Genomic DNA, 6,457 nt, shown 5'->3' with positions numbered 1-6,457 from the left:
TGGAAAAAGTTTGAAAGTATTATAGTCAAAAAAAATTAAAGAAAAAAGGAAATAAAAGTGTTTCCGAGAAGCGTCTCTAATATTGGAAATGGAGCAAATAAATATAGAGAGTGGAGAAGGGCATAAATAAACCGAAAATTATGGGGTTTGAAACACAAAATTGCCCGTCCAAAATAGGTCAGACGCCCATAAAGTTGGGTTGAAAAAAAAATGAAAAAAAAATGACATGACTCCAGAAATACGCAAAAAAGTCGGATAATCAATCAGGAAATGAATCAAACATGTGGGGGAGATATTTCTTTCTTTGACCTCACTATCAGAAGGATCTTAGAATTGAAGAAAGAATTTAGTTTTTTGCACTTTTTGACCCGAAAATTCAAATTTATCATTCAGAAAAACTATAAATTCGGAAAATTATTAGAATTTTCACTTAAAATTGTATGAAAACAAAGAAAATTAGAAATATTTGTTGAAAAACGGGTTTTTGAACTAATTTTAGTTTTTCTAATGTGAAAAATTTGAGTTTCTCACCTAGAAAAAACTATTACCCGCGAAAGCGTTTGAACCTGCGACCTTCTGCGCCAAAGCCAACCATCTTACCGCCTGCGCCATGCCGCTACCTACCGCAAGGGAGAGGGGTGCGGCGCCCCGCTCCCAATGGCGCAGGCGGCTAAGGGCAGGGCTTTGGCGCAGAAGGTTACGGGTTCAAACCCTCTAGCGGGTAATACGTTTTTATAGATGAAAAATTCAAATTTTCAAATAAAAATGCTCCAAAAACTGTTCGGAAACAAGTTTTTGTGGATTGAAAACATGAAAATTGTGATTTTCGATACACAATGACAAAAGTTTTGAACCTACGACTCTACTGTGGCCAAAAATGTTTTCTACTCCAAAATACCCAGCCCCCCCCATCAAAAATTCATCGAAAACTCGGATTTGAATTTGTAATGTGTTCTAACGTCATTTTGTGTGGTTTTTGTGTCAATTTGATTTGGGAATTAGGTTGTTCAAACAACTAAATGTCTAGGTCATTTGTACTCAGGAAAAATATTTTTTAAATTATCGAAAATTATTTTTCTAAAACAAAAAATTCAATTAACTCGTTTCGTAAAATCTATAAACCATTTGAGGATTTGAACCAATGGCCTTCTGCGCCAAAGCCCGCCTTCTTACCGATTGCGCCACTTGTTTCTCGCGCCCATCAGAGTAGTCAGGATGGCGCAGCCGGTAAGAAGATGGGTTTTTGGCGCAGAAGGTCATGGGTTCGAATCCTTTTACGGGGTTTTATCTTTTTGTAGGTGCGAAAGTTGAATTTTTCAGTTAAAATTTTGCTAAAACTACTTCAAAACTAATTTTTTCCAAAAACTCCCTTATAAATAGCAATGAAAACAAAACAAAAATAGCCGAGATTTGAGAATTTAATAATATGAAAATAGATGAGCCATTGAGCAAACACAAATTTCCAAGTTAAGGTTTCTCTCCTTCGGCCCCGCCTTTTCGAGAGAAATTCGAGACTGAAAGGTTTCCGGGGCGGAGGGGATAAGTGGCTTGAGGAGGGGAGGGGAGGGGAGAACCCAGAAAAAAAACAATAAATTATTGATAATTGGACGACCTGCGTGGGTTCTTCAAAGCGCAAGGTTCAGACTGTGCCACGTGGTTTTAGGAAAATTGCACTTTCAAGCTTTTCTAGAAATTTTGAAAGTTGAAAATTCAAAAATCTCACCTAGAAAAACATGAAACCCGCGAATGGAATTGAACTCGTGACATTCTGTGCCACAGCCAACCTTCTTACAGGTTGCGCCAACCTGCCAACTCTGGCGGACGCTGAGAAGCGGCGCTCGGGCACCGGTGGCGCAGTCGGTAAGAGGATGGGCTGTGGCGCAGAAGGTCACAGGTTCGAACCTTCTCGCGGGGGTTTTGTTTTTCTAGGCGAGAAATTCAAATTTCATGTTGTAAATCTCAAAAAACTAGCTGCAAACTATTTTTTTTTGACAAAAGTTCCTAAAGTTTCCAAATTTTTTAGTAAAACTCTAAGAAAACTATCCGTTTTTTCTAAAAATAAACTCAAAAATCTCTGAAAATCATCTGAAATTCCAGTTTTTGATTAGCCAGCCTAGTTCCGGGCACCACTTTCCCATTCTGACATCAAATTTCTGTTGTGTTTTCTGAAAGGAATGAGTTGATCGGTTAGATAACAATTTTAGGGCTTCTGGAAATTTTTAAAGATTCAATTTTTGAAGGGCTTTCCCAAAAAAAACTGGACTTTGGAAGGAAAATTCGTTCATTTAACTATTTAACTTCCGCTAAATTTTCGTAAGAAAAGGTCCAGAAAAACCAATTTTGTGAGATTTCTTGTCTGAACACTTGGTAAACAACAATTTTTGTGCAATTTAAAAAAGAAAATGAGGGGTTTTTATGGAATGAGTAAAAAAAAAGTTAAACATCGAAAATGAAATGTAGAGAAAAATATTTCTCGCGAAAGGGTTCGAACCCACGACCTTTTGCGCCAAAGCCCATCTCTTTACCGGCTGCGCTACCGGAAACACCTCGCCGATTTTCCGCATCCGACAGGAGCGGCTGTATGGCGCAGGTGGGACGAGTCTACGCTGTGGTGCAGAAGGTCACAGGTTCAAATCCTGCTGAAGGATTTATATTTTTCTAGGCGCGTAATTTGAATATTCCCGTCTCAATCCTCAAAAAACCGAATTTTTATGCTATATTCGGTGAGCTTTATACTCTCTAAAAGTGCCCACCCACCATTTTTCAGACATCCCTTCCTCTCGCTAAAAATAAATAAATTTCCCTTAACTCAAAAACAAAGCAAGAAGATCCAAAGTACAGAAAAGTGTAGGAGTTTGGGATGAAAGGGAGGAAGGATGAAGTCTATTTCTATCTCTTTTTCCACTCAATTTAGCTACTCAAAATTGACATAACGTAATTGACCGCGTCAAATGGGAGATGACGGAGATGTCCCGTAGGTCAAATATCACATTTCTGGTGGGAATTTGGACGTTTGAGAGTGGAAAAATTAAAAATTTCATATAAGAAAACCTTCACACCAAACAAAGATTTGAACCTGCGGTCTTCTGCTCTAACTCCAACTTCTTACCGGCTGCGCCATGCCAGTAAACCGGCAACCAATCTAGCCGCGGCGCACTGTTCCCTGTGACGCAGCCGGTTAGAAGATGGGCTAAGGCGCAGAAGGCCACAGGTTCGACCCCTGTTTGCACGATTTTGGTTTTTCTAGGCGAGAAGTTTGAAAATGTGACTTTAAAATCGCAACAATTTTTGGAAAATGCAGTTTTTCGCCACTTTTATACATTTAGATCTACCCACGGTAATCCAATATTGTTACGTGATGATTCATTGAAGAAAGTGGAAAATTTGGAAGGAAATTTGAACGCTGACAAATCAAAAAGCAAAGGCGTTCTTGAATTACTGGTTTTTGGGCTTCAAAAAGACGGAACAAAATGTGAATTTTTTCAATCAAGGAATAATTTTTATCATAAGTTTTTGGAAAATTGTGACGGAAGTGTGCACTTACCTCTTATCTATGTTCTTTAGACCACGGAAATTTAGGTCACAAATTGAAATAAATTTGCAGCGTAAATGAGAATTCAGAGATCTAAAACTAGAAATAAAAGAATAATGAAAACAAGAAAGGTTAGAGGGCAGATTAGAATAATTAATTGGAAAAATAACCCAACAATAAATCAAAGAACGGAACATTTCAAACATCAGTTCCACTTAGCTTTTATAAGAAACCCAATTTTTCTTCAAAATTCCAAAGTTTGAAAGTGGAAAATTTAAAATCGACGCCTAGAAAAACGTGCAACTCGCGCAGGGGTTCGAACCCGTGACCTTCTGCGCCACAGCCCACCCTTTAACCGGTTGCGCCACACGGCCGCTCTGTAGCGGGCGGCGAGGCGCGGCGTCCGCTCCCGTTGGCGCAGGCGGTTGGAGGATGGGCTGTGGCTCAGAAGGCCACAGGTTCAAACCCCATTGAGAGTAATAGCTTTTTCTAGGTAAGAATTTTGAATTTTCAACTTTAAAATCTTGTAAAACCGATTGAAACTGAGTATTCCAAGCTGTCAACTGATTTTTTTTCTCTAGAACTATCTGTAGGGGACTTAAAGGAAACTTGATCCTTGATATTTTATTCTAATTTGGGAATATTTTTTTTGGAATAGAATTCCAAAGAAAACCAGAAACCAATTAGTGTTCTTTGTTCCAGCTAGAAATATATATGTCTTGCGAATTGCATAAGTTTTCTTGCAACATTAATAATGAAGTCACAGGATTAGTCATCGAAATTTGATACAATTTTCTTGAAATTCGTGAAAATAAAACAAAATAATACAAAAATAGTTGTATTACAAAAACGCCTACATTTAGAAAAATGTGTTCAACTACTAACTTGTAGAGCTCAAAATTTCACACAAATTTTCAGCTTAAAACTTTTTCATAACTCCACGCTTTGCAGAGATATCCACGTTCCAAGTTTGGCCAATGGAAGAGCGTGGGGAAAGGGGAGACGCAGGTGGCGAGAGCGCACTGTGTCTCCCCCTCCCCCACGCTCTCTCGCCTTTCAAATTTCAAAGAGGCATAACTCTGCAATGGGTAGAGTTATAAAAAAGTTTTAAACTGAAAAAATGTATGAAATTTTATGTTCTACAAATTATTAGTGACCAACATTTTGCTAGCACTAGTACTTTTTGAAATATCACTAGTCGAAGCTTTAATTAGACATTTTCTGCGGTCCGGTGTCAAATTTCAGGTTTGATTTGGTCACTGAATCTTTCTTTAAACCCAGTTTCTTTAATTTTGCAAAAAAAATGACGTCAAAAACTGTTGCATCCCTTTAAAGAAACTTTTTGAAACATGAGACTTGTGAGACTTTTGACCCGACATTTCGAAATTTTCATATTATTTTCGAGAAAAAAATAGTAATAGTACAAAACACAATACATGGCAACACGGAACAACCACGGAATTAGACAAAAAGATACGAAATGTGCCTTTCTTCGTACAAATTGGATAATCCGTGTGGGGAAGACCCCCCGCCGAAAATGATCCTAAAAGAGCAGAATCCTATTGTATTTTGTTAGTTTTAAATATAACATTTTGATTACAATTTTAAAATCTAAAAATAAACACAAAAAAAAACAAAATTTGATGCCCTGCCAAGAAATTCTATAAAAAAAATTCTATCCTAAAATTTTTAAATTCGCATTTTGAAGAGCTTCAAATTTTGCACATTTTAATAGTTGAAAATTTTTCAACAGACCTATTCCCTACCGAGCTATGCGCTCTGTCACTTTGGAGAGAGAGAGAGCGTACGGGTGGGGGAGACGCAGACGACGAGAGCGCGCTGCGTCTCCCCTCACCCCACGCTCTTTCGCGCCTCGAACTTAAAAGGCTCATATCTTTGCGTGGAACCGAGTTTTGAGGGAACTTTTTTTTCATAAAATGTGTAGAATTTTTAGCTCTACAACTTATAGTTAGGAACAATTAAAAAAAGTGGGTGGAGGAACATAAAAAATTCAATTAAATTCCTTGACAAATTTTTAGAAAATGACGTTTTCACAGCACAAAAAGGAAACATTACGAAAGCAACGGCGGCGGGAGGAGATTAAATCAAACGGGGGTAGTAGTGACCTAGGGAGAAGCCCCTCTATCCGTGTGTAGGTTTGTTGGGATGTCTAGAATTATTTGCTGAAAGTTTCTAGAGCAATTGAAAGCTTGAGAACTATTAAAAACCATTGATTTTGAGATATTGCGAACGAAAAAACCGAAATATCTTCACAACCTTGGCATCTAGAAAAATTTTATCAACTAACAGTTAAAAGAGCTCAAAATTTTACACAATTTGTTAATGTACAACTTTTCGATATCTCCACTCACTACAGAGTTACGCGCCTTCAAACTTCAGAGGACGAGAGAGCGTGGGGAGGGGGAGACGCAGCGCCCTCTCGCTGTCTGCGTCTCTCCTCTTCCCACACTACTTCCCCTGCTATCTGTTAAAAGTGCATAACTCTGCAGGGAGAAGAACTAGAAATAAGTAGTCAACTGGAAAAATTTGTGAAATTTTCAGCCCTTCATTTTTTCAGTTTACAGATTTTAGATCAAGCTCCTAGTTTTTGAAATTTAACAGCATAATCTTAGATCTCAGCTGAAAATTTGTTCCAGAATAACCACAATTGTTGATATATTGATGCTTAAATATCAGCTCGAATGGAAAATTATATGGTCTACACTTAAAATGGAGGAAAGTGCGAAAACAGGTGATATCAGGTGATAAATAAGTGATGGGGAAACGCAGGAATGTAAGATCAAAAGGAATAATTTTTGATCTTAAAATTTGGCAAAACAAATCAGCCTTTCCTAAAAATTTAAAACTATTTCAAAGACTAAAGTAGTAGAACTCAAAATTCTATACATTTTGTTAGTTTTCAAC

General features: G+C 37.7%; 1 non-coding gene across 1 annotated transcript; it reads left to right on the top strand.

Annotated features, from left to right (window-relative positions):
- Positions 1-1,760: 1,760 nt before the first annotated feature.
- W05G11.7 lies at positions 1,761-1,885 on the top strand. Its single transcript, NR_101777.1, has one exon. It is a non-coding gene; the product is annotated as a small nucleolar RNA W05G11.7 (small nucleolar RNA).
- The last annotated feature ends 4,572 nt before the right edge of the window (positions 1,886-6,457 follow it).

Source organism: Caenorhabditis elegans, chromosome III (genome assembly GCF_000002985.6).
Source record: "Caenorhabditis elegans chromosome III".
NCBI lineage: Eukaryota > Metazoa > Nematoda > Chromadorea > Rhabditida > Rhabditidae > Caenorhabditis > Caenorhabditis elegans.
Note: the sequence above shows the minus strand (reverse complement) of the source record. Positions and strands in the feature narration are given on the sequence as shown.